General features: G+C 42.0%; 1 protein-coding gene across 4 annotated transcripts in view; it reads right to left on the reverse strand.

Moving 5' to 3' along the window:
* Positions 1–27,459, reverse strand: part of INPP4B (inositol polyphosphate-4-phosphatase type II B) — a 515,731-nt gene that overhangs the window by 486,912 nt on the left and 1,360 nt on the right. The window contains exon 1 of one of the 4 annotated variants that reach the window (XM_053658183.1): positions 571–706. The exons of the other annotated variants lie outside the window; for them this stretch is intronic. The gene's annotated coding sequence lies outside the window, so the exon portion shown is untranslated. Of the gene's footprint in view, positions 1–570; positions 707–27,459 lie in introns of those variants that run through there. 4 annotated transcript variants of the gene reach the window in all.

The raw sequence follows: 27,459 nt of genomic DNA on the forward strand, positions 1-27,459 counted from the left end.
ATACCCTTCTGTTAAATCGGCTGTTATAGAAAAAGTTAAGAGTCAGTGGAAGGAAAAGAATTTACTCAGTCATTTCCCACAGGCTTAAACTATTTTATATCTTGAAAAAAGAAATAGTAACAATATTCCATGGCGCCTAAGTTCTTTAGAAAAAAATCACATATAAAAAGATACATGCAAACATATGTCTGGGTATTATATATATAGAAATGTTCATAGGTACCGGAAATGTTTATAGGTACCATTTGAAACTGGGTTATGTCTTCCTTACAATACATTTGAGCGCTCAAAGTAAAAATCATCATTTTATGTAATGACCATTTCTTAAGCATCTACTGTGTTCCCAGCACCACTGGGAATGGATATACAGGGTCTGGCACCCAAAAAAAAAAACAACCCTTCTTTATTACAAACTCTTTCATTACAAAATCATAAGTATGTACTTCTATAACATAGCAATACCACCCCTCAAGCATACCACATGACATTTAAGGTAAAATGTTCAAATTAAAACTATACATTATTACACCCATATTATTACTCTACCAAGCACACTCAAGCAGGCCTTACTTCTGCCGGACCCAGCGTATAAACAGATCAGGTCCAGTCATGACTTTCAAATGTGACAACAGAGGCAGAGATTAGAGGATCCATCTGCAAGTCAGGAAATGCCAAGGACGGCCAGCAACTCCCAGAAGCAGGGAGAGGAGCAAGGATGGGCCTTCCAGAGAAAGACAGCCCTGCCGACACAGTGACCTCGGACTTCCGGCCCCCAGAACTGTGAGAGGTGCACTTCCGGTGTTCTAAGTCACACGTTCACGGTGTTTGGTTGCAGCAGTCCGAGGAAAGCAACACAGGGGGTGGGATAGATACACATTCAAAAAGGAATTTCTGTAAGAATCAATTCTGTTTAAATAGCACCCTTCAAATGCTGTGCACACCAGCCTTCCCCATCAAAACAGTCGTTCTAGATATAAAATTACAAAGCACAAACAATGAAGGTGGCGATCAGAGAAAGAACAGGATTTAATTATGTTCTCAGTGGTTAATGGGCCTGTTCCAATACCTTGCATTGCACCCTTCATTCAGCAAGGTGGTTGATCCTTCTGATTACAGGATCAACGCCTTTAAGTGAGGTTTCCAGCCATGGCTAACAAGCAACATAAAACTAAAGAAAGGAAACTATCAATCACAGCCCCACTAGGTTTCTAAAACACAAGCAAACTGCCTCCGACAAGCCCCTTTCTTCCCCTTGCTCCTCTTTGATAATTCAGTCTTTTCAAAGTCAAACTACGGATGAAACACTTTCGTCTTCTAACACACAGCTGCTTCAGACTTTCTGCAGCCCCCTTACATTTTCCTGTGTCCAATTCATCCCTGTGCCTATCCAGGGAGTTGATATCCAGGGAGGTGACAGGTGGACCGAATGCCTGGGCCACAGCAGGCCCTTCGAAGAGTGGTGATCGACCAACCAAATGCCCCATCCACCCATGGAGCTGGGAATGGAGACGCCCTCTCTCGCAGCCCCACCCAGGGTGTCAGCCTTCGAGTAGAATTACAGCATTTTTAAGAACCATTAACACTGCCTGGGTCTCTTCTGTTACCATATTTGTGCCACTTCATATTCCGGATGTGTCTGAACTAAAAAATAAAATAAAATAACATCTAAACTGACTTTATGACTGCTCTGTACTGGCATGAAAAGGAAACCAAAATAACAACACAAGGACCAGGAAATGGAACCTTCTTAGATAAGCTGATGGGGGTGGTTTGGGGGTTTCCTGCTACTAGAAATAGAAAAGTGAACAGGCAGCTTTTCCAGAAGGGGAGAGGAAAACGGGGAGGCAGAAAGAGAGAGAGGACTTAAACAATAGGAAAGCAATCAGATGAGGGGGAGGAATCAAGGAGTCAAAATTGTAAGAAAATAGAACTTCAACAATGTTTAAAAAATGAGAAGATGAAGAGTACCCTGCTCCCCTTGGCATTTTCTGGAAAAGCAGGAGAAGCACCTGGAACGGCGTGGAGCCTTGAGCCCCTCCGGACCCCCACCCCTCGCCAACGCTGCACCTCCTCTCTGCTCTCACCTGCGTTTCAAGACCGTTGCCCCTTCACTGAGCAAAGCCTGCTTTCCCAGGAATGCCGGGCCAGCTCATTCCACTATTGACATCTTTACCAAAGTAAAATTTCCATGGCTTTTCCTTATCAGAAGCTATTTCAGTGTGTGATCTGTTTCTTTCAAACCGACTGGTAAAGGCTTGGACCCCGCAGACTGAAAAACACGGGGTCTGGTTAGCATCTGAGTCACTCCGAGCAGCAGGTAGAAAGTGAAGCAGACAAAGCGGGAGGTCTTAGAAGGGCAACTAGAAATTCCAAGTGAGTCTCAGGGAGCTGCGGTACTAGAATTCTCAATGAAGACATTCACCCACTTGATCTAAATCGACAGCCACCTTCCAATCTGGCTGAAACACCAGTGTAGTTTTTAGGCCACGAATTCTATCTGCATTCCTCCTCCCCCCCAGCAAGATACACAGGCAGGGCATTCCCTGAGGCCTCAAAGCTGGTGAAAGTGAAATTCAAAGGTATATTGGTAGAGGCTGTGCTGACTGATACCCGGTCGGCTTCCATCGACCGGGCCAGCGTCCGCTGGAGCCACCTCACCACCTGCCCCTTACCCTCTACACACATACTCTGCACAAGCATGTACACATGCACACACACACAAACACACACACTACACACACAGCCCGCAGATAATGACCGGCTGGCACCCTTGGGTAACAAGGTGTGGTGTCGTTTATGGCGTGGTGTATGCCTCCACAGTCCCTCCTACATTCAACCCTACAGTGAATGTACACCCAGCCAAGATCAGAATTTACCTGCAACCACATTCTGGCTTCCCCAGCCTGCATCCCCTCTTCCCTACAGCCTCTTCCTGCAGGGCATCCCCTCCGTAGCTGACGGCCCCCGAAAGCCTGTCTCTGCTCCGCCTCTGACACCCCAGCATAAAACAGTATACACATCCAGGCTGGGCTATTGACTCAAATTTTGAAGCCAAAATTTGAATGGCTTCTGTGAGATTAAGTTAGAACAAATCCTACCTCATTTGAAGTCCCCTTGACTTTAACAGATTCTAAGATTCGAGAACTAAAAAGATATGGTAGGCAGAAGACCCTTTTCAATTTCAGTTGACAAGCACATTGCCCTCCCTGCTGGGACAGCACTGGGAGGGAAATTCTCGATGCAAAGGAATGTCAGGATGCACTACGATACCTTTCCTGTGGCCCCTTTTCCACACCTGTAGTTGGTTGGCTTGCTCTTGCTGGGGGCGTTGTTTTTAATCTGTTAATGCAGAAGAGTTGACTCCAAAGCTTAAAGAAAGTATTTGTTTAGCCAACTCAAAGTCCCTTTATTCTCATTTCAGTCTTTTGTTTTATGAAGTTGGCCTTGTGTATTTGCTAAATTTTAAGAGGACTTCTATCTCATGGCTTCTATTATAACTTAATATTGGCTACACTCAGTTAAGAATTTAATCTGTCTCCTGCGTTTTATTAGCAAACTGTGTGAAATATCTTCACAATATGCAGGCTTGCTCCTGTCTAGTTGGTTATTTCTCTTAGGAATTATAATGCCTCTTGAGAACTTGGTCAACTGCTTTTTTATTTTTAGTTTTCACTTTTTAGTAGCAGCATTATAAAAAAACTTCAGTGAAGATACAGTATTTATTATATTCTCTCGACCCTAAATTCTCTTGAGTACATTTACTTATTTGATTTAGAAACTACTTGCTCATGAAACAGATTTATATTTTAGTCAATTTCTACTTTCACACATTATATTAAAAAAACAGGCTGCCTTAATTAAAATGATACTACAATGTGGCTATACATTTTTGGGAGGGTAATGTTCTTTCTTTGTTGCTTGGTATAATCCAAAAACTTAATAATAAGCCTGATTAAAAACACATTTACTGTATTATACTATTGGCTCACCTGATTAATATTAATATATTATTACTATCAATTTCCCTTTTCAAATTGCCATCAACTCTATCACCTTATTTAACATGGTTTTATTTTAGTTTATTCTGTGAATTTCCAGTTAACTACATATCCAAATATTTTCCTATGTATTCAACACTCTTATTAACAAACAGGTAGAGGAATACGTTCTTCCTTTTCTTAGTTTCTTGAATATGAAATGGGAAGAGGAAAAACTGCCTCACAGGATTTTGGAGAGGACAGAGCCCGGCAGGTGGCGAGTGTTCACTGTTCGCCAGCCCGACTGTCACGGAGCACGGTGTTCCAGGCCACTGGTCCTGTCTGCAGGTCTAGACACACAGTACGCATGGGTCCCGGACGCACGGAGAAGTGAAGACACCTGGAAGTCTCACCACCTGAGCCCTGGCTAAAGGAACCGGTGCTGTTCTCCAAAAGGAAGATGAGATTCTGCTCTGAGTGACCACGAAGGCCAAGGTGAGAGCCCACGGGTGGACGCTGTGGGGTGACAGACTCTGTTCCCACCTACGGAGGAATCTCTGCCTGTCCCAGGAGGTAGACTGGTCCCTGTCACTAGAGACTTCGACTCAACGCAGGGCAGCAGCTTCTCGGGGATATTGTAAAAGTGATTCCTCTACTGGCTGGCAAGTGTGGCCAGGAGAACTTGAGACTCCTTACAACCTGAATAGAAAACAATAAAAACTAAAGCTCACTGCATGTTTATTACGTCCATCTTGGTTGACTTAGGGACCGGCTCCACCTCTCCCGATACACAATTTGGGTTGACAGAGCGGCCGCCCTAGGAAAAGATACCAGTGAGGGAAGCAATGGAAATGTCACTGATCACGACTCGTCACAGGCCGGCCCAACACAAAAGTCAGGGAGTGCAATCCTGTGACAGCTCCGGAGGCAGAGGCCAGAGGTGCTTGGTGAATGGAACTGATGGCAGCCACATTTTCACTGCCAAGTTCCCAGTGTCCCTTCGTTCAAAAGCTCCTGATACCTCACGGCTTCTCAAAATATCCTTCCCAAACAGATAACGCAACAGAGGAGACTTTCTTCGGTAGAACAACATAGTGATGGTCTTCCCCTCTGTGTCTGCGTCTCTTTCACAGTGTTTATACCTCTTCTGAAACTGTAGGGCTCCCTTTAACATGAATTAAAAAACAATTAAGATATAAAGTACTACGAGACTACGATAGCATCTACTCATTCCCAAAACAACCCACTGAAGTAAACTGACACAATTTTAATATGGAGGCTTTTAAAAAACATAGGCTGAATTTCTATCAATCTCAGTAATCTTAAGTGATCAAGATATATTTTCATTAAAATACTTTACTATGGTTTACAGATCACAGAAATTGCTAAATATTTTCTCTTTCAAATGACCTTCACTTTCAACACTGATTCACGAAAGACTCAGTGGGCAGGCCGTTGGTCGTCCCAGTCAGAGGGATGCTGCGTTAGTATAAAAGTGTTGTTCGCTCACCTGGAATCTCCACGCAGACAGCAAGGCTGCACCAGGTAAGAGCAGCCGGTCCCCTGGGCTCTGTTCCTAAACCACCTCTTCCTCCCTCTAAACAATCTCCCAGCCTTTAGTCCAGGTTAGGGATCGCTAGGTGCCAAGTGTTATCTTGAACCCACTCAACTACCTAAGTGATCACTTTGAAATGTGACATGAAACGTACTGCAACTCCAACGCCAACAGCTACGGCGTTTTTGGTGTGAACCACCCCCTCCAAAGGCACAGTCCCCGAGCTCCCTCTGCACAGTGCCAGCAGAGTGAGTTTCTTTGCTGAGTTGTCACGACCACCTCACACTAATTCACCCTCCCCAGCCCTTCACGCACACGTGGCAGTGCAACACCTTCCTCTCCGAAAGACGGTTTGATCCCCTCAATATTATTCCACTTTATACAAATGAAGCGTGCAAATAAAGAGGACACTTTCCCTTAAAACATCTTCAGCACTAAAAAATTACACCTTAATTCGTGTTTTAAAGATTCTATTTATTTCTAGAGAGAGAGGAAAGGAGAGGAGAAAAAGAGGGAGAGAAACATCAATGTCAGAGAGAAACTTTAATCAGTTGCCTCTCGCACACTCCCAACCGGGGACCTGGCCTGCAACCTGGACACGTGCCCTGACGGAAAACTGAACCAGCAGCTTTTTGGTCCACAGGTCGGCACTCAATCTACTGAGCCCCACCAGCCAGGGACTTTAATTCTAATAATATAAATTATTGATATCGAATGTTCAAAATGGAAACCTTTGCCTTTGGGTTTGGAATATAGTTCTTGACAAGGTCCTGAGGACTTTTTAAGAAGTCATTTACATCTCAGCACCAGAGAAGTTAAAGCTAGAAAATAATACTACATGGAGCAATTTGGGGTAATAACCACAGCCTTGTTGCTAATCTCCTCGATGAGCTAAATAAAGCATACGTCAGACTTTTCTAGTGTCCATGCTCTTTTTGACATATTTTAAAGGGTAATTCATTTGCATTTTGTGAATAGAATAGGTTATTTTCTTTCTTTTGACTTCTAGAAGACTTAGTACTTTTCCCAGAGGCGACGTGGTCACTAGGAGGACTTGAATGGGAGTAGCGATGATCTCGCTTCTTGTCACCTGCAAAGACAGATGTCCACAAACGTTCCCGTTCACTTGTTTGAGACTCTGAATCATGCAGTTTGATATTTCCACTAAATTTATGACATGAATTTAAGATTTTGACTGTCATTTTATCTGGCTGCCTTCATCTACCAGCAAACTGTTCTCCTTATCTAACTTGCAGTTCAGTGTACAAATAGAAAGGGCCTATTTTATGCACTATATATTACTGGGAACACAACAGTAAAACCCCTGATCCTGAGCAGTTTATAATGTAGGAGAGATATTAACAGTGGGCATGTAAACAAACAAGCATAACACAAAAAAAGCGTGTGGAAAGTGCCACGCCAGAACCACAGCTGGGTCAGTGCACCACGCTGGCAGGGAGGGGGTCCCAGCCAGCCAGAAAGCTTGGGGAGAGCTGGGCAGAAGAGCGGCCCCAGGCCTGGACTGGACCGCAAAGCCTGGGCAGGATTCTGAGAGACAAAATTGCAAAGGAAGCATACTCTGAAAAGAGGAAGTAGGAAGAAGCAGGGAGAGTGCATTTGGGAAAATAAAGTAGCCTCGCTGGGTGTAAGCTGCAGCATGGAGCACAACTAAGAAGAAACAGGGAAATGCAAAGCGTAGATTCTCAGAGCCACGTAATGCTCCGGCTAGAAGGAATCTCAGTGACCCTCTGTCCAATATTTTATTTTGGCAGATGTAAAAAATAAAGGCCTTTTTTCGTTTGTTTCATTGTTTACACACTCTGTTCCAGAAACGTAACTTCTCTTTAATTTGATTATTTTGTCCACTTCCATTGCCAGGCACCCATGTCTATTCAATGCAGTAGTCTGAGAGAAACCAAACAAATTCATCTGTGAAATAACACATGTACCTGAGAAAAAAACTATCACATCTTTCTGTTTCCAAGTCTGAAAGCCAAAAGTTAAGGATAACAAATCCCTTCCCTAAGTTTCAGTTGGTTTATTTAAGTTCATCAATGTATTTGGCCCCACAGAGGAATGAGGCTGATATGCCCTTAAATTTCATATAACATGGTCTCTGTCCTAAACACTCTTGCATTTCAGGACGACGCCACAAAGGAATTAACAGCAGCAGTTCTGGCATGTTCTTGAGAAGCTGCAGAGCCTTAGGTTTGCTCCTGGAGCGTTTTGCCTGCTGTCCCCAACTCTCCAGTCCCAGTGGGCATGGCCCTGTCCCCTTGATCATCCTCCCATGTCAAATTGTTTCCGTAAACTCCAACACACACAAACCAAACTGAAAACTGTCTCCGCTCTCATCACAGTGTCTCTACCCCCACACAGGCGCTGCCTCTGATATTTCGGCAGCAGCGTCCTTCCCTGTAACGCTCTTCTTTTCAACTATTGTTTCTCCGTGGACGCACACAGACAGCTGAGTCTGTGCTGCTATTCCCTTTGACGAGGCCCCACACCACTACGGTCTTCACAAGCTCAACTCTCCAGCTTCTGACATACAGCAAAAATGAATAACCCAGCAAGCTCCCTAAAATAGCTGAGATAAAGTACAATGACCATTTCATCTTTCAAAGCTCTTGGAAGCTTGTCACTGTGGTTGAAATAGCTTTTCCTTTGTAGCTACTGAAATTTGCAGCAGCGTCCCTGTCCACAGGCCCACTGGGGACTTTCTGTAGTATCTATTACTCCGGAAGTCATTTCCCCCACCATTGTTTTCCAGGCTCACTCAGGAGCACAGATCGGGCCTTGCCTTACTCCATCAAAGTAAGCTGCCCCTTGCTTTCGAGATGAGTCACCTCCTGTTCAGAAAAGCAAGAAGCTCTTTATTTTCAGGGTCCGTCTCTGGTTTGCCTCTGCACAGCAGTAGCTTGTTTTCCATACTGTTCTTTGAGAAAAGAACCTTCTAGACATGAACCAGCCCTACGCTGTTAGCATAAGAGCTGGGCAGTATTAATGAAGACGGATTTCACCTTCACCCTCTACCCCTCTGCATTTAAAATGCTTTCCCTTATGTGCAGGTGATGCATGCCCTGAATATTAGCAGAAGTTAATTTCATTTTATCTGCTCTACTTGAAGCCAAGTCTTCAAGCCCAACCATCAAATTTAATAAAGTCACATGCAAATGAGAAGGTCCTCATGTTAACCAGAAAAAATGCCAATAATAATTTGTTACTATTAACTAACAAAGATGCAGTAGTAACATACATCCCCATGCATTATAGACATATATATTTCTAAGGGAGGGATAAAGAATGCTTAACATTGCCTGCAGCATGAAGTAGAGACAAATCCAAAGGCATAGACACATTTCCTGAAGAGAAGTAGCAACTTCTAGAAATTAAATTGGAAGTATTTGTCCTGTATGGTACCACGACTGTTCCAACCTCACCCACCTAGAGTTCTGCCAACCAACCATCCTCTATGGAGACACAGTGACAGTACTTCCACTCACTCCCCCACTCAGCAAATATGGACTGGACACGTTCCATGTGCAAGACATTATGCTGAGCACTACTGGTGAAAAGTAATAAAATCCCTGCCGATTTGGAGATTACAGCAGCTGGTGAATTAAAGTAATAATTGATTTCTAAATCTAAGATGATTCACAGGAAGAGGGAATTGGACACAACTCTATAGACCTCAGACTTAAAGGATAGGCCAGGAAATGACAGCGAGGAGGATGACAAGGCAAAACACGAAGTGAAAAACAGAAGAATTTGCGATCTGCTTTCAAAGTCCTAGAAGGTGCGGTTGCCTCTCACACATTCCCAACTGGGGACCTGGCAAAGTCCTAGAATTCAGGTAAGTTGCAGTAATACATACAATGCTGAGTCCACAAGAAATAAAATCCCTGAGTGATGAATGGAAATGAACAATAAATCAAGACAGCGTGGGACAGATGTTAATAGCAGGGAACTAGGCCTTGGGGAGGCCGAGGTCCCCTGTGAGAGAACAGGGGTTAAAATGAAGCCCTGCACCTGGGTCCCCAGGGGAGGACGACACAGGACCACGCAAGGGAAGCCCTGTTTGTCAGAAGCGGAGCTGGAAAGCTTCCAAACGTCAACAATGGGAACAGATGAAGAAACCTATCTCTGAACTGGAAAACAATAGAAATTATTCTTTCACAAGAGTCTGAGGTTCCAATGACACTGCTTATACAGAGAAGGTTGCGCAGGGGCATGGTGTCTTGCAGAAATAAATGCAAATTCCTTTTGGAGAAAAGGGTTATCAACTCAGGTCCCTTAAGAATCACACAGATTAATTTTAGCCCAAAATGTGCTCACATGAACCAATGAATGAGAACAGGCCATTGTGACAAGAGTCAGCAGAAACCAAAGAACCTTAAGACCTAAGCTAGCAGACCTAACATACAATATAAAGAGCAAAGCATGAGACACCTAAGGAAATAAAAGATGGGATTTAAATTTGAAGGAAGACTAAGAATGATCTAAAATGACCAAAACAAAGTTGACCAAAGAAAATGACCAGAAAAAAGAACACTAAATAAAATTGGCTAGCCCTGGCTGGTATAGCTCAGTGGATTGAGTGCAGGCCTGCTAACCAAACAACTGTGGTTCGATTCCCAGTCAGCGCACGTGCCTGGGTTGCAGGCTAGTTCCCCTCTAGAGATAAATAAATAATACAATTGGCTAAATATATTATGTTAAAACCTTTCCACCAAGCTCTCGTCCCTCTGGTCTAGACTATCATCCTATCGATTACTCCGTGACCCCTGGCTTCTGACTGAGTGTGGTCAATGCAGAGCACAGGCAGGAGAGAAAGAGCGAGGAGGGGAGAGTGTTGTAACCTTGGCTCCGCCTCTCTGCTGTCTCCAGGGTTGGCTGAGCCTCTTGCCAAAAGGTCACAGAAGGTCAGTGCTCTACCCAACCCTAGCTTCTTCCAGTTTCCAGTAACCCGTCCCTCTTCCAGTTCCATCGCTGTTATTGCAGAGTGCTTGTACTCTTCCTCTATCCTGCCTAACCAGAAAGAAAAAATAGGCCACTATAAAGAAACAGCTATTCAACTGACAACAAGATTCTCAGTAGTAACAGTAGAGGCCAGAACACCGTGGAACAATGTCTTCAAGTGCAGAGAGAAAAACTGTCGCCTTGGAATTGCATAGCACTGTTATTCAATAGCAAGTCCAAAACAAAGGCAGCTTCAAGTAAACAGAAACCAAGAGCGTTTAATAGCAATAAACTCCCAATTACAGTAAATATACTTATAAAACAGGAAAGCTACAGAAAAAAATAGAATAAGAAAATATAGTCAAGTGGCTGATTATAAGATCAATACACTGAAATCAGTATTTCTATACACCATTAACAAATGGTAAGAAAATGTAGTGTTAAAAGAGATACCATTTTTAATAACTACGATAAAACTTAGGTGCCAAATAAAATTAACATAGGATGTAGAGGCCCTTCATCGAGCAAATGTTTAAATTGTATTGAAAGACACTAAATAAGAGAGAGATACATTGTGCATGGATACAAAGGTTATAATCAACATTATAACAGGGCAAGCCTACCCCAATTGATCTAAAAATTGAGTGCAATTCCAATCAAAGAGAGGAACAGGGTCAGGAGATGGGGCACAAGCCTGCTCCGTGATTTTTTTACTAATAGGCAGACTATATAATACATTTTTATCCAAGATATTTCATATTCAAGAACTAAATTTAAGAAAAGAAGAACTCGGTATCAAGAAAAGTAAAGAATTTTTTTAACAGAATAATGAACATGAGCTGATACTACCAGGTGGTCAAGTAAGAAAAAGATGGAGCTGCTTGTGAAATGCCCCACAAAGGCACCTCCTCCCGATGAAAATGCCACGGAGAGGCTCCCTGGAGCTGGGGGGTGGAGTCCAGACCTCGGAGAAGGGGGCGGAGCTGGCACAGAATAGACTCCTCCTCTCCTCCGCAACGCCTGGCTCTCCCATGGAAGCGAAATGGAGGCAGCTAGAGTAGAATACGCAGCAGAGAGGGTGTTTTCTTCTTTTTAACATGTGAGAATCTCGAATGCGTTCATCGTTTATTGGAAGGAAGCAGAGGAGAAGTGAAGATACGGGAAATAAGGAACGACAGTCACACAGCGACCCCTGAGATTCCAGGAGCCCACGCAGGAAGGGAGCCAGGAGTGGGGGCAAGGCGCTTGGGTATAGTAGGCTGGTAGGTAGTTGGCTATTAAACGTAATGCTTTCGTCGGCTTCTACTTTTACTGGAAACTAAGAGGTAAGAGGGCCTATGGATACGTCCCTTCCTAACACCATTTTCTAAGGCTGGTACGAGGAGTAGTAAATTCCAGGGGGTGAGCTGGAAAAATCTCACTGCCTTCCCAGAGACATTTATTCCACCAGCTCTAGATCAGAAATTGCTTGGCGGTTCCATGTGGCAGAGTCCTCAGGTGCAGACCAAGGGCGGGGCTTTGCATTAGTGGCTCTGACTCCGCGGAAGTTTTTAGGAAGACAAGCTCTAAGGGAAAATAAAGCAGTAAGACTGTGCAGCTCAGAGCACCATTGAGCAAAGAAATTGTGAGTTGCCTGCTTTTGCATATTAAAACATTAATCTCCCCACGGGGAAGCAGCTCCGTAATTTCTCTGCAAATGTCTTCCACAAGGATTCACAAGAGTGAAGAAAGACTCCTCACTACCTATTAATTTAAAGAACATGGTTCGTACAGATGCCCTCGTGCTTTCAATGATTTATGATCAGGCTGAAAACACCAATTTCCTCTAGCATTTTTCAGGAAGCATTTTTCAGGAAGCATTTTTTTTCCCTCTTCCCAAGACGAAGGTTTACACTGGGTGATCTGCAAATGAACCTCCCATAGAGACCAGCAAACAAATCTGCAATGGTCACACAATGCCAGCTCGCAACACTATTTTCCATTAGGAGACAGAGGATTCTTCAAAAAATGAGATTGGATGTGTGCTTATCTTAACGAAGAGTTGTCACCCAAGATGGGCTCATTTTCTTCAAATAGACATTGTTCTCAGCGGTGTGAGTAAAGTCCCACGAAGTCTGTGGCGGTGGCACAAATAAACCTTGGCATCATTGGCACCACACAGTGTAAACAAATCTTTTCTTAAAACAAAATATATTTTGTGCTCAAGATTTATCTTCTAAGACAGCAGGAGAGAAAAACAATCAAGCCCATACAATGGTTTTTCTACATTTAGCTTCCAACTTCTACAGATGGCTTTAACCTGTGGATTTTACAGAGGTGAACATTTATTCCTACTTCTGTGGAATGTCCTAAGTAGACAATTTAGTGACAGGTAAAATTTGTCAAAATTGTACACGTGCCCAATGCATGTACAACGACCATGTAAATGAAGCATATCGGATTCCACAGCTCTCATGAAAAACACAGAAGATGCTTCCTTCCTTCCACCTATGATGGTTTTTTTAGGCCACAAAAGAATTGGGCTAGAATGTTCAAAGTGCATAATCAAAGGTTTCCAAAAATTGCTGGCCCATTTTATGCTCATAATCATCATGAGGTCTCTAGATACTTTATGCAGATACAGAATATTTGCTCAGGATATATAGTTTTTCCAACAGATTGATCCAATCAGAGCTAAATAACCATTTTTCCCAACTTAAAATAGAACCAAGCCCAAAGAGAAGGATCCTGCAGACACCTACAATGGTTTTTAGCCAGCCGGCCTCCTGGATGGGCATAATCATCTTCACCCTTCGTGACCACCGCGGGGACAGCACGCCCTGTGCCTGGTTACCATGGCTGCGGGCCACCTGTGAGCAGCAATCATTTTCCTTCCCCGGCTGCTGGAGCTCCAGGGAAGAACCCCTACAGGGGCCTGGCCAGCAGGAAAGGCTTCCTCTCGTTCCTGCTGCCGCTGCTATGCCGTGGGTGAAGAGTCGCCGGTGGTGGCTGCTGAAGGAAGGACTTTGCTCAGAATCTCGGCTCTACCACTTCCTGAGTATGGAACTGGAGCATGGAATACTTCCCCTATGTGAGTCAGTTTTCTCACCTGCAAGATGGGGTAACATCAGCACCTCCCTCATACAATTGTGGGGGGTAAAAATGTTAATATGAGTGAAACAACCTGGGTGTTCAATAAATACTAGCTATTGTTATTTTTATCAGAATAGATCAGGTGAGTTCCCATGAGGACATATTTTCCCCCCATTTGCCTTTGATGGCTGGTTCTCATGGCTAAGACAGGGGTGATAAAGAACTCTGTGAATCACTCAGCCTCTGGGAGACAGAAGTTGACCGCACACTTCTACAAATAGTTTGTGATTGTTGTCCACAGTCCACCTGCCGCAGTGTGATAAACATTTCAGTGGGCATTTTTCAACAGGCTCTGATGCAGCAAAAATCCTTAGGAAGGGTGAGCTGTGTTCAAATGCTCGACCTGAGGCAGGCCCTCGTCCGGGTCCATCCCTGCCCCTTTCCTTCACTCTGCCCCTCACCTGCCCTCCTAAACCACGTGCACAAAGGAGCAGGCATGTGCATGAACAACAACGCATGCACACACACATGTGCACACTTTGAAAAGACCAGATCCTCCTGTTTTATCAAGAGCTGAACTGACAGATTAAAGTCCTTCTAGACATTCCTTAAGAAAGCACCATTTTTAGTTCAGTTGCTTTCTTGGATCATATTCTGTCCTTTCCAAGCTCTAACTCCTTTACATACCAACTGACCTTTAAAAACACACTGATTTTTCTCAGGTGAAATAGGGAAACATTGTTGAGGCCTACCACGTCCCATGCATTGTATGGGGTGATGGGTCGAAAAGATAAATGGGAGATGACCCCCTTCCTTGAGAAATTTGCAGGAAAAAAATTTGCAGAGGGAAAAAAATCATAAAACCAAATAAAGACCCCCCAAAAATATCAAAAAAAACTATATCAAATGAAGACACTAAATTTAAATGAAGACACCAAATAAAACAAATACAAAACAAATTGTATGATGGAGCTGCCAGAATCGCCCAACTACTGTATATAAGCCCAGACGTTACGGGGCAAAAGGAGGTCGACCGCTGCTGGGGTGGAAAACAGTACAGTGATTAACACAGGACAATGCGAGAGTCAGCTCTGCGGCGCATCTGCTCACAACCACACGCCCCCTGTGTTTGTGTTCAGCAAAGGGACCTTCTCCTTTCCACTGATGGACCTTGTCAGTCAGTACACTTTTTAAATGTGAACTTACAAAACGCATCTAGACTCATAAAATATTGTTGTTATATCTGCTTTATAAAATGGGATTCAATTTAAAGTCCTACTGTCAAAAAGTTGGAAAGCAGTACGTCTCATAAGTAATATCTCAATTCCTCATTCATTCATATAATAATAAAGGGCATTAATCACAGTAATAAAATAGCTTGAAGACTTGCTATTCATTGAACACTAGCTCTGGTCTGACATCCCTTATGACACTCAGTCCTCATAACATTTTTGCAAAGTGGGTGCGTTAATGAACCAGTTAAGGAGACAGCCCTAAAATTCACCAGAGGGGACTTGAACAGTTCCTGGCTTTCCCCGCAGAAAACCCCTCGGTCCTCCTCCACTTGGCAGTAGGAAATAACTATGTATTTGGACGAGAATCTGTAGGAGGTTCTTCAATTTCAGGAAAGAGTGTCAACTCTATCATTCTGTTTTCCTCGTGTTTTAGGCCTCAGGAAGCCATCGTGTATATTCAAACAAAAACACAGCCAGGAAACATCCCATTGACGTGTGTATTGCTCATCTTTTCCTGGAGAATAGTCTGAACCATAGGCGGTGCATTTAGCTTTTCTAGTTTAGACAATACAAGCTCCGACCCCTGCAAGGGCGGGGCAGGTGACGCACGAAGTGAAGTGGGCCAGGTGGGAGGGGTTGAGAGTGCCACCAGCGCAACAGACACGCTGTGTCTGAGGACAGGTAAACTCAATATGTTAATGTTTCCCTGCTTGAGCACAGTTTCAACTCAGTGTTTAAAACATGCTTATGTACTTGGCATCTATTCTGGAGACTCTGGGTGGATACTTCACCAAATGTAGCAATCTCATTTATGTTAGTTACTCAGGGAGTCAGTCAGTCACTTGAATGCATTTGTAATTCAAACTTTTAACAAACTTGAATAAGTATATCTCTCCATTAAATATATTCAGTCACCCACCCCTATCTGAGAAGAATCTATTTCGTTTTCTTGGTTATATTCAAAACTGTAATTAGAGGAACAAACAGAATAATAATAACTGTATCAGCGATTGCCAATATTTGCGATACTCCACTTTGATAGTATAGCTTATAACTCATTTTTATATACAATCCCATGTAATTCTCACTGCAAATCTATCAGGTAGTTATTATCTCTACTTAATAGATGTGAAAATGGGCTCAGGTAGATTATAATGACTTTCCCAAAATCACAATAGTCTAGATTTGGAAAAACCAAGGTTTACACCAGTTGTTTTTTTCTTAAATAAATGCAACAGTCTTTTCAATGCAACACAGTTGTGCCTCCTAACTCCTGACAGGGTGAACCCAGAATCAAAAGCCTGCCGTGGAGAAAGATGCCTGTCCCTGCCACATGGGCCGGGAGCCCTTCTGCAGAGACCCATCCCCACAGCTCACGCAGACTGTCAGGGGCGGGGGACTAGCAACATCAAATAATTGCTCAAGTAACAGCTAGAGTTTAACCCAGGATCATGGGATTTGGGTAGTGAGTTGAAATGTCCCAATGTATGCTTCTACCCACAGCACCTCAAATCTTGCGCTGGGTAGTATCCATACTATCAAATGTAACTTTTGAGACACACTACGTTGAGTCAAGCTCCTGAATGTATCTTTATATTATTACTGTGCTGCTGCAAAGAATATGTAGTCTTACTGTAAGCCATCTCAAATCACTTTTAAAAGTAGGCAGGGAATAAATAATGAATGAATAAATAGACACATAAATAAAAAATATCTAGTTTCTGCCAGCGAAGGACAACCTGCATCCAAATTTGGTAACATCTCTGAAGCAGTTAGTATTTGTAGAATATCCAAGTTACATTTTCATAGCCCAAAACTGTCTCTTCTTTCTACGGAGTCCAATAGATTCTTTGGAAACTTTTACCTATCACGTTCCCTGTACTTTTCAACGTGCTTTTGGAGCCCAGGTGGCCAGCCATCTCAATGGCTGGGGTTTCTCCTGGCTTTAGCACTGCGCTCCTCAGTCCTGAGCAAACCAAGAGGTTGGCCATCCCAAATGGAGCATGAAAATAAACTAGAAATCTCTGAAGAGACCTTGCAGAACTACAACTGTTTAATTCAGAGGCCGTTTATTTGATCCATAAATATAGTATAGTCATATTTGAGTTTTACAAAATACCAAGTATAAAAAACTGAAACTATAATACACAAAAACTGGCTTCTTACACAGACATACCAGGCACTACAGCTGAAAACTTGAGTAAATTAACATTGTTTTACATCAGTGTACACAGTGTCCATTGATATTTAAAAACAAGTTTCAATGCGTAGCACTTGATACTTTTTTAATCTGTTTCAGTTAAGAGTATGAAAATGGTCGGATCCAGGCTAAAAATTTTTTTTTCTAACCCAAAGTAAAGGCATGATATTTTTAACTAGGTATCAACTCCACTCAGCCACAATATTTTAAACTGTTACATGATGCCTAGTGGACTCGGGAAATGACGTAGTGCTGTAAGGCCATATGTGTTAGGATCCCAAGGAGAACCCTGTGGCATCTGGAATCCACCGCAGTTTCCTTGACGTGCACCGTCTACACTGGCCTGTCTTTTCCCTCTCACACACCCTCTCCCAGCCTCATATCACCAAGAGATTTTGACAGAGAAATCCAAACAAGTGGAAGAAAAACAGTCTCAAGGCTTTGAGACGACTTTCCTCACTGCCAGGGCACTGCTGTTTCAAGCATTCAACTAAAAAGAAATATATAAACCTACACATGAAAATTAGTAAATCTTAACAGAAACTAATTATAAGCTTTTCATTTGTTTTCATATGTTTTGAGCTCAATTATCTAGCCTGTAAAATGGAAAGTGATTGTAGAGGGGGGGGGCTGAAAATGGTATCTCAGAGAGGGGATAAAGGGTAGTGGAAGGAAGGGGGGAGGGAGGGGCTGATAGTAGAATGTGACATTGGACCCATCCACAGGGAAGCTCTTCCTCTCTCGGACAGGGAGATGAGCAGGGCCCTTACCTCACCCCGGTGCCAGTAGCTCACATAAAACTTACATGTACTACACAAAACAATTGCCCTTGAAAATGCTGTCACTGGATGCTGCGGCGTGGATGAGGCCTGAAGAGTCCTGCACACAATGCCTCTCCTCCTCGTCTGCCTGCAGCTCCCTGAGACAGGGCGCCAGCAGAGGCAGGCTCCGGCGGCCTGAAAGGAGCAAGTCTGGGCTTCGAGGAAACTGGAGAACTCCTGGGCACAAAAGCAGAGCTGTCTCTTCTGCGTTCTTCCAATAAGCAAACTGTTTTGTATACCAGGGTCAATGGAAAAGAGCTACAGTGTATCACTGCCTAGCATTTACAAAAGATGCGAACAAATTTCGTGTATGAAAATATTCCCGATTTTCATTTTTTGAGTCCCTGTAACTAGAATGCAGACCCAAATGAGTGAGTTATACCCTCAGGCTACCTTCCCGGCCCTGCCGCTCCACTGTAACGGGCCCAAATGGATAACACGAATTTCATCAGATTTGACAACTGGAAACCAAATATCAAACCGAGCTGTTTGCTGCAGTGTATTTGGTTGATATACAAAGTGTTACATATTTTTGGACAATTTTATGACATCTCATTACTGAGCTGTTGAAGTTGAACTGTTTTATATATATATATATATATATATATATATACACTGATGTTTTAAATATTTATACTAAATATATCCTCTTAGACTGATTTAAGGAAAAATAATTTAAAATACGTGCGCATTCAGAGTGAGGTTGTAGCCCAGGGATGGGAAAGAGAAGCCTTGGGGCCTGCTGTGCCCTCCCAGCCTAGACAGTGAGCGGCTGTCAGGCCAAATCCATGAACACTCAGGAGCACCGTGAACGTGGGCCCGTGGACTCACGCTGCAGAGTTCCCTGGTCAGTGTGGAGAAGGAATCATGAAAAGGGCAAATATTTAGACAAAAATGGCTGATGTCTAACATAGGCCCTTAACGCAGAGTGAGAATAATTCCCAAAGTCAAAACTGTACCAACAGATACACCAGATTCCTGGATAATGAGACTGAAACTTGTAAAGCTGCCAATTCTCCTCAATTCTACTTATACACTCAATGAAATTTTTATTAAAACACAAAAATATTTTGGGGTAGTTTTACCAAATTATTCCGAAATGAGTCTGGAAGAAATATTAATGACAAAGTCTTCAGCACTCCACACAAACACAAAGAAAATCAGCAAGAAGCAGCCATCAGTTCCACCAGATACTAAGCAAATAACGTCTAATCCCGTGTGGCATTACTAAAGGAACTGACCGAACAGAAGAATGAAGTAGGTGTACCAGAACCAGGAACCCACCCTGAAGGAGGGAGGGGGCAGGGAAAGAGAGAGAGAGAGTGTGTTTACCTCTAAGATAACATGTCCAGTGATGGGCCAGGGTTACGAGTATGTGGCAAGGTCCTGCCAGATGGCCTGTAGGAGGTGCTCAGTAAGTGCTGCTGGTATTGATCATGGTGATGGTGATATTATTCTTTGATGCTGTCACAATTATCTTTACTTTTCCAACTAGCAAACATTTTTTTGGAAAGTAATAGCCCTCTGTTCTGGTGAGGGTGGAGTTATGATTTATGTACTCCCGTGGAGAATTAGAATGAGGGCAATCTTTCTGGAAGGCCAGCTGGCAACGTGTCTGCGGAGTCTCCACAAGGCTGTGCCCTTTATTCAGTATATCACCTCTAGGAATCACTCCTTAAAAAATGAAAAACATAGACAAGGAATATCGGAAAGCGTATTCATGCAAGAAATATTTATCACCATGTAAATAACAGTAACAAATGGCAATAATGTAGAATTTGAAGTTGAGAGGACAGCTGAACAAATGGAAATGATTCACACACCTAATTACCAAACAGCCACAAAAAAGGTGAGAGCAGTGTTTACATGCACGAAAAAAGTGGTTTCCTTTTTTAGTCACTTCTGTAGATGGGAAGAGAGCTCAGCACAGTACCTGGCACATAGTAGGTGCTCAGTCAATATCTACACTGAACTGAACAACAGAATTCTGAGCAAAAACAAAATCAGAGCTTTTCATTTTCACAAACACACAAACACATACTTGCACACACTACACTCACACATTTGTAAAAGAATCACAGGAAATCCTAGCAGGAAACATGATAAAATGCTCATGATGTCATCTTTGGGTGATTTTTTCCTTCCTTGCTGGATTTTTCTCCACTTGACAACTTTTTTTAATGAAGATTTATTACACTTATAATTAGGAAAAATGAGCAGAAAAAAAGAAATAATGAAAGAAATCAACTAGAAGGCAACTGGCTTGATTATTTCTCATTACACTACGCCCGGCACTCACCATTCTTCACTCCCACCCGAAGCATAAAATGGGAATGAGAGTGTGGATAACATGAATAAATCAGGAGGCAGTCTTCAGACCACAGCCCAAGAATGAAGACATTACAGTAAATTCCAAAAAAGACCTTAAAAGCCACGTGACTAACACTAAGAAAATGATGTGGGGGCTTTGCCCCTACATAATTTATGCACATAAAAATGTAGTGTGACATAAAGCCTGATAAAAATTACTTATTTTCCTCTACAATTGAATTAGACATCTTCTTGAGCACATAATACTACGAAGACAGTATTGATTACTGTCAATTTTTTGAAATCTAAAAAAATTTCTACTCATTTAGAAATCTAAACGGTCTCCTTTAGGAGATTTATGACATTCTTGAAGAAAAGGACCAAACAATTTCCCAGACCCCCAGGTTCTCCAACACTCTCACCAAAGATAATGAGCCCCAGAAAGTGACGTGCAGCGCCACCGAGAGCGGAACATCTCCTGGAGGGGGACCACTGGGCGGCGGCCTGGACTTTGGCCCTGAAAGGCCTGTTTCCAGGTCGGTGTGATTCAGGTTCACACCTCAACAAAATTACACCTTACTACATGTCGTGCACGCTTAAGACAGATGGTAAAATCATGACTCAGTGCAAACTAAATTCTCTTCTTAATACATTTTATTGATTATATTACAGTTGTCCCGTTTTTTCCCCCTTTATTCCCCTCCTCTCTTTACCCCCACTCCCACCATCATTCCCCCACCTGAGTTCATGTCCATGGGTCATATATATAAGCTCTTTGGCTTCTCTATTTCCCATACTATTCTTACCTCCCCCTGTCTATTTTGTACGTAACAATTAGGCTTCCTATTCCCTGTAACTTTTTTCCCACTCACCCCACCACCCCCTCCCCACCGATAACCCTCCATGTGATCTTTATGTCTGTGTTCTATTCCTGTTCTAGTTGTTTGCTTAGCTCATTGCTGTTTTTTGTTTTTGCTTTTTTAGGTTCGGTTGTTGATAGCTGTGAGTTTGTAGTCATTTTACTGTTCATAGTTTTGATCTTCTTTTTTTTAGATAAGTCCTTTTAACATTTCATATAGTAAGGGCTTGGTGATGATGAACTGCTTTAACTTGAACTTATCTGGGGAGCACTTTTCTGCTCTTCCATTCTAAATGACAGCTTTGCTGTATAGAGTAATCTTGGATGGAGGTCCTTGCTTTTCATGACTTCAAATATTTCTTTCCAGACCCTTCTTGCTTGCAAGGTTTCTTTTGAGAAATCAGCTGATAGTCATATGGGAACTCCTTTGTAGGTAACTGTCTCCTTTTCTCTTGCTGCACTTAAGATTCTCTCCTTCTCTTTAATCTTGAGTAATGTAATTATGATGTGGCTTGGTGTATGTTCCTCCTAAGGTCCAACTTCATTGTGACTCTCTGAGCTTCCTGGACTTCCTGGAAGTCTATTTCCTTTGCCAGATTGGGGAAGTTCTCCTTCATTATGTTTTCAAATAGGTTTTCAATTTCTTGCTTTTCTTCTTCTCCTTCTGGCACCTTTATATTCGGATGTTGGAATGTTTAAAGTTTTCTGAAAAGTGCCTAAGCCTCTTCTCATTTTTTGAATTATTGTTTCTTCCTTCTGTTCTGGTTAAATGTTTATTTCTTCCTTCTGGTCCAAACCATTGATCTGAGTCCCAGTTTCTGTCTCATCACTGATGTCTCCTTGTACATTTTCCTTTATTTCACTTTTCAAAGCTTTCACTTTCTCCTCTCTTTTGCAGTCTAGTCTGTCTTGCTCCCCAGTTGTTCCTCCTGGTTTACCCACACACAAATGTGGGACCACCCGGTCCACCAGCCATTGCCTTGTCACAAGTCCTCTCCGCCCAGCTGCCTGTCTCCGCCCCTCCTACTCATCTGGACGAATGTTTCTTCTTTAACTCTTTGGTTGTTGGACTTCCATACAAGTTCAATTCTCTGGCAGTTCTGGTTATTTTTTGTTTTTAAGATTGCTGTTGTTCTTCTTTTGGTTGTGCGAGGAGGCAAAATGTATCTACTTGAGCCTCCATCTTGGCCAGAAGTCTCTGGAATGCAAACCAAATTCTTGTCTGCCAAGGCCTGCTACATCTGCAATGTGTACCCCACAGAAGTCAAAGGTACATGAGACAGGTGCGGAGGTCAGACATGCAGACGGTTGTGTCTGTTTTCGTCTAAGAAGCCTAATGCAGTCATTGGGTAAAAGAAGGTACTAACTACGTAATATATTCAATGAACTTTGCTGCACACTTCTGTTGATGAAAAACATATATATGACATAGAATATGAACTGAAATTCACAAACTGATTCATAAACTGATTTTCGGTGTATCTTCATAAACTGAAATTCAATCCTTAATTATATAAAGTCTGCCATTCAAGTGCTTCATTTCCCTAATGCCAAAATTCGAGTGCTTAATTTACCTAATGCCAACATTTTTTACTTTTTAAATGAAACATGTAGTGTTTATACTGTAATCATATTTTAAATTTTCCTTCATATGATACCTATTTTTGTAAATAGCGGCTTCATAAGTGGTATAATTTCTAGGATTTGCTTCGAAAAATTCCAGTGAGGGTGAAGTCACTGTGGACACACAAACAATGGCCACGATCTGACAATTTTTCAAACTGATGGACAGGTACAGGGGAGTTCACTGTGCCATTCTGTATTTTTATTACTATGTTTGAAACTTTACATAGTAAAAAGTTCTTTTTTTAAAGAAGTGCCCTTCTCAATTAGGTCAGGTTACACTGACTAACCCTTCACTCAGTCTCCATTCCCACGGCAGCCACATTCAGTGAACATGGTTGAGATGCCCGCCATATGACCTTGAAGAGGGTGCCAATGAGGTGGCTAGACAAGGTGGAGGTCCCATTCTGGTGCACAGGTGATGGAATACATCGACTAACTCTGCCATGACCCGTAATTCAATCATCCAGCCCAAGCCAGGGATGCCCACATCCAGATTAACCAAGAAAAAATGGCGTAGATAAGTGCAGCTGTCAAGTTATGGGTAAATGACAGCACTACACGGATGATCCAGTTTGGTCACTGTGGTGGTGGCCACTACAGTCACTATTACAGAGGACGTCAGGGGATCTGCGGAAATGTCGGTGAGACGATCTGCACTTTTTTTCATTGTCCATGGGCAACAGATAGAGACAAATTAATAATTACAGCCTTCAACTCCTAGAAAGAATTTGCTAAACCTGTGTAATGACGGGATTAGGATTCAAACGCAAATGGTTAACACAATGTCCATTTTAGAATGGCCATATTCTTTTTCTATCATCTTCCTTTAATTTCCCATTTCCCTTTCTCTTAACCGAGTCATAATCAAAATTTTGGCACATTTAATTCAATTAATTCCTAACAATTCCTCACATAAACAGAGCCCACATAAAAGCAGAATATATTAAATACTACAATCAAATCTTTAAAGTATAACAAACAAGCTCTTCTAAATATACTGCTAAGGATTTAGTTGCCTGTTGATTTTAATTTCATTAATTCACTTATGATGTAAATAAGTTGGGTTTAAAAGAAAAGTTTTAATGATGAATGTATTGCAATTGAAATGACCCAAGGCTACTAAGCATTGCACACTGCCACCTAGTGTCTGACGTCTCTCAGTGCAAACGCACAATGCACGTCTTCCGGAAAGTAGGAATCCTCGATTTTAAAGCAATTTATCCAGAAAGACAGATCAGAAACATATTTACTTGTAACTGCTTCAATATAAGAAGGCCATTAGAAATAAAAAGTGTTTAAAGGGTGATTTTTTTAAATACTGGGCATCAAGTATACAAAACATTCTATTAGGAACGTGATGTAGGCCAATGCTCTAAGTGGAATATGTGATTATCTAGCAAGTTTGGCATATGAAGATGTTCAATAAGATGTTAAATAATCACTAATGACACTCTTCAAGCTTTCTTAAGGGCGTAGCTATAATCTCCCCTCATCTACAGGTTATACTTTCAATTGAAAATGCCACTCGTTTTTTGTTTTACTTTATTTTCCTGGGGTGAATAATTTTTGTGTTTGAGTTGTGCTAATCGCTGGAGCTCATCTCTGATCTTTTGGCTTTTAGAAAACTAAATCCCCGAGAACTTGAAGTGAGACCCAGTCAAAAGAGAGGATTAGGGAAGGAATTGACTTTGCTACCGTTAGGGAGTCCATTTTATTTGCGCCATTGTATTCAGCTTGGTCTACTGAATATACCAGAACAACATAGTGTAAGAACTAAGGTGAGGGATGACTCACATGTCTGTCAACTAAGTTTTTCATTGTGAAACATATTAAAAGGATTCCATTTGAATCATCGTTGTGTAACTTTTCAACAATCACACTCCCTTGGGAGAAACATACAACTCTCACGTTCTCGTTTTAAAGTACTTAAAACGTACAGATGATACATTAAAAACAACTCGTATATAAAAATTGTAATAATTATATTTTTATTTTGTCTTGGGTACTTTTCATTGTTGTAGGTACTTCAGTAAGGCTGCTTATACATCCCGCAAATGTTTCCATCCTTGGAAATGTGGAAGATAGAGAACATTGCTCAGTAATTTCAACATTAGGCCTGTTGCAGTGCTTCATGTTAATAAGTGGAAAAGGCAAGTTAAAAGTAGATATACAGATGATAGACAAATGTATGGGAAGGAAGGGAGGGGAGGAGGAAGGTTGGTTTGTTAAGTTTGTTTCTCCTTTAAAGGAACTGTTGCCTCCATCCCCCTGAATTCATTAATTTAGATAATTCCCAAAGGAATCTCAGATCAAAGTCACACGATCTAGAAAACGTCTCAAGATTCCCTGTAATCAGCTTAACCAAGCGATTACCGCCCAGTCTACTTCCCTTAGTTCTGCTGCTAGAAAGCCTGCGCCACACAGTCAGGGCACCCAGGTGGTGTGGCTGCCCAACTGGGAAGACAAACCCTACAATACTGCAATTTAAGAAACTCAGTATGGAAAACGTGACTTACAAACACGTTATATTGAAATGCAGCCCTTTACCCCACGTGGGGATTACATCTATGATGATAGCTCAACATTCGGTCAAATTACAAAGTCAACTGTAAAAAACATTTAAAGTTGTTACTCCTCGCTATTCGTCGGCCTCGTGGTATAACCGTCGAAAACAAGAGAGTTCCAGTAAATGAGACAGTGATTACAACTGGGCCTTATATAGGAAAAAAAAAACCTGCTGCAGGTGTAGACACATATACAACGTAGCTATAATAATAAAATTCCATAAGAATTTTTAAAGTGCTCCCATTAATCTACACAATAGTAAAAACATATAAAGTGAATGAACAAATAAGTCTGGATTCAAATGAAAATTCTGCCCAGGACTCTGAAGATGCCTTAATATTTTCTCAAGTATATTAATGCACTTTCTGGGTACGCACCTCAAGTTTCGGAAAACAAAGGCTGACTTCCTCTAGCCCACCAAAATGCAATCAGAGCACCACTGGACTTATTTAAAAATAAATGTTTAAACTGAAATCATTTGTCTAGCAACCTGCTTTCTTAAGCCTGAGTATGAAAGTATGTGTATTTATGAGTGGGAGTATGTCCCAAGAAGCTCGACAATCAGGGGTTCCCGACGCAACATTAAAATGTAGTAACCACAGAGCCCAAGGGGCAGGTTGCCCAGGGCTGTTGAAAACTTAAGGTACAGAATACAGAAGAGACACACTGCTTTCAACTGAACACTAACATTTAACTTGAGATTATTTGAAATGGCACATTTCTATCTATTAATATCCCCATGGTTATGAAAGACAAGGATTTTTTCCATACCTATTACAAAAAGTATAATACTTGTGTATGCAATATTAGTACTGGCTGGGGATTGTGAAATCAGAAAATGTAATAGATATTCAGGAAGCATTTTATTCCCTAATAATGACTTTGCCATATTTTTTTTTTTTTACTTTTGTATTCTCAGATGTCAGGTACTTACCTGGAAACTGACATCCATTTGGTTGCTAAGGGATAGATCAGTTTGCAGGTTTTTATCGTCTTTAGGACAATAACCTCTTGGGTCTTATCTTGAAGCAGAGAAAGCTAACTGTTCTCCATGTAGGGGTTTCTATTTCTTGTACAAGAAGAAACTCCCAGGTTTCTGAAGAAAAATGAATTACTTTCAATTTGCACAATTTAGAACAGATATCTGGCTTTTCCTTAAACTAAATGATTTTCTATTTCACACAATTAAAATATAATATTATTATTACTTTATCATCAGATTTAACAGATGAGCCTATGTTATGAAAATTTTGCCAAAAATCTTATGAGAAATGAAGTCATTCAGTCAATGTGTATCCCCAAAGCAAAGTTCAAACCCAACATTTTGGAACTATTTTCTGCCTAAAACTTTGATCCTGTGCTTCTTTAAACAGCTGCTACGGGGACTAGACTAACCTTGATCTACCTGGGTTTCGTCATGCTTGACTAGAGGATCAAAAGCAAAGTCCAGTTATAAATATGTACATCCTAATTGGTCATCACCAATGTGATGAGTTTACCACAAATGTACATAGCAATCTGCCCACTCAGAGAGAATGAGAACATTCCCCTAAAATCAGAGCAGCGTCTCCATCAGCACGTGCTCCCTGATGACACCGTGCATCGAGGCTGTGTTCACGAGCACTGTTCACAACCTTTCAAGGGCAGTCTTCGAAACCCCATGTTAAAGAAGCACGCTGAAAAGGCACCCCATGCAGTCGCGTGTTGTATTACCACAGATCCAAGCAGCTCCCTGTCTAACGCCCATGCACTTGGCACCAAAGCCACGGAACATGTGTTCCAATCTCAGGCCAGTGCTGCCTTGGAGTGTACGTCACAGGAACACAAGAGAATGCATTTCTTTGCCTACTAAGTGGGACGCTGCCCGCTTGCCCCGTTCTCTTTTTACTCAACTTCTTGCACAGCACCAGCCAGCTGCCCTGTTGGCGACTCCTTGCTCTTTGTACCCTTTGCTTCAGCATTACGTCAGATTACTACCAGTTCCGGTCCAGAGCCCACTCAGAGAACTCCTGGTACAAGCAAGGTCTTTGAAATGCAGGTGGACACCTACACACGGGCTATCTCGTGCCCATCTTGAGGGGAAGAAGATGCATTTATGCTGTCTTCTAGGCTTTTACTTATTTGGTAGAGCCACACCTTTTTAAACAAGTCCTGTCACACTGAGAAAAAGAAGACAGGCAAACTGCAGCACCTGGAGTCATAAAACCTAATGACCTCAAACAACATCTCAGGAAGAGGGAGCAAGCCTGGTCCCCAGAAGAAAAACAGAGGCAAAGGAGC

This window comes from Artibeus jamaicensis, unplaced genomic scaffold (genome assembly GCF_021234435.1).
Source record: "Artibeus jamaicensis isolate MK-2021 breed Jamaican fruit bat unplaced genomic scaffold, CSHL_Jam_final scaffold_537, whole genome shotgun sequence".
Lineage (NCBI taxonomy): Eukaryota > Metazoa > Chordata > Mammalia > Chiroptera > Phyllostomidae > Artibeus > Artibeus jamaicensis.